A 1,796-nucleotide genomic window follows, 5' to 3' on the forward strand; every position below is an offset into this window, starting at 1 on the left:
TGTAAGAGTGGTCGTAATGTCTGAGCTATCAGAGTAGCGCAGCCGGAAGCATGAGCTTTGATAGTTAGGGTGTTACATCTACTAATAAAATTGTGGATAAAATTAATTATTATGGATACAACTATCTACTAATAAAATTATTGCACATGAATGAGAATTAGAATTATATCAATTAATATAATTAGAATGAATAAAAATATCGATGATTGATAATTAGTTTAATAATGTATTGAATATTAATTTGATATAATTATAAAAAAGATATTTTCGTAAAATAATATAATTATACATTATTTATGAGTTAATTGTAATATAATTAAAATAAATTCATTTGAAAAAAAAGTCATGTGTAATCTTCATAAATTACAGTAATTTTTTTATTTATACATACATATATATTAATTATACATAAAAATATTTAAATCACATATTTTAAATATTTTTTTGTTATAATTATTTTCTTATATATATATATTTTATTCCACAATGCGTGCAATGTAACACCTTAATATTCAAATCCTTATGCTCGAGTCATAAGTCAATGATATTACGGTGGTACGACTCTCAGGTGAATTTTTAATACATAATTATAAGTAAAATTGAAAGGAGTATTAATCGAGAAATCTGAAAAGAGTAAAAATAAAATTGCGAAGTCGTATCACTCACGCATCGACAACTAAAAGATAAAGCGTGAAGTTGAAAGCGATATACTGATAAAGGCATAAAGGAGATTAAGTGAAGGATAGTATATAGACATATAACATAAGTAAATAGCCACTAGTCGTGACCCGCAAAGTTTAGGCCGGATAGGGTACAGTATAACAGTAGTTGATAACAGTATCTCCTAATCTCTCCCAAAAGAAACATAAGAACCTCTATAGGCAAGTTCAGAAGAGTTCAATACATAATAAAGCTTTTCAAAATAAAGGTGGAGAGATTCTAAGTAAATATAAAGTAGAGAATATAAAGATTTTCGCTGTCTCTCAGATGAACCACAGCTCACTTCTGAGCACCTGGACCTGTATCTGAAAAACAAGAGATATATACGGAATGAGAACCCCCGACCCATGGGTTTCCAATACAGTAAAAGTGCCAAATAAATACAATGCATTGTAATAAAAACTCACTAAGCATCCTAAACTTCTTTTCACCAAATATTCATCCTATGTTCTCGCTAATCCATGAAATAGGCAACTGGAGCACGAAATTGTGATCTCAGGCAACGGCGCCAAAACTCTGTACGCACGTCTTAATAAATTGTTTTTCATTCACAACTTCGATACAACTAACCAGTAAGTGCACTGGGTCGTCCAAGTAATAAAACCTTACGTGAGTAAGGGTCGATCCCATGGAGATTGTTGGTATGAAGCAAGCTATGGTCATCTTGTAAATCTCAGTCAGGCGGATAATAATTAATCATGGAGTTTTCGAACATAAATAGAAAATAAGGATAGAAACACTTATGTATATCATTGGTGAGAATTTCGGATAAGTGTATAGAGATGCTTTCGTTCCTCTGAACCTCTGCTTTCCTGCTGTCTTCATCCAATCAGTCTTACTCCTTTCCATGACTGGCTGTATGTAAGGACATCACCTTTGTCAATGGCTACTTTTGATCCTCTCTGAAAAATGGTCCAATACGCTGTCACTGCATGGCTAATCGTCTGGAGGCATCACCCTTGTCAATGGCTGCATCCTATCCTCTTATGAAAATGGTCCAAATGCTCTGTCACAGCACGGCTAATCATCTGAGGTTCTCGATCATACTGGAATAGGATTCACCCTCCTTTTGCGTC

The sequence above is a fragment of the Arachis ipaensis genome, chromosome B02 (assembly GCF_000816755.2).
Source record: "Arachis ipaensis cultivar K30076 chromosome B02, Araip1.1, whole genome shotgun sequence".
In the NCBI taxonomy this organism is placed as follows: Eukaryota; Viridiplantae; Streptophyta; class Magnoliopsida; order Fabales; family Fabaceae; genus Arachis; species Arachis ipaensis.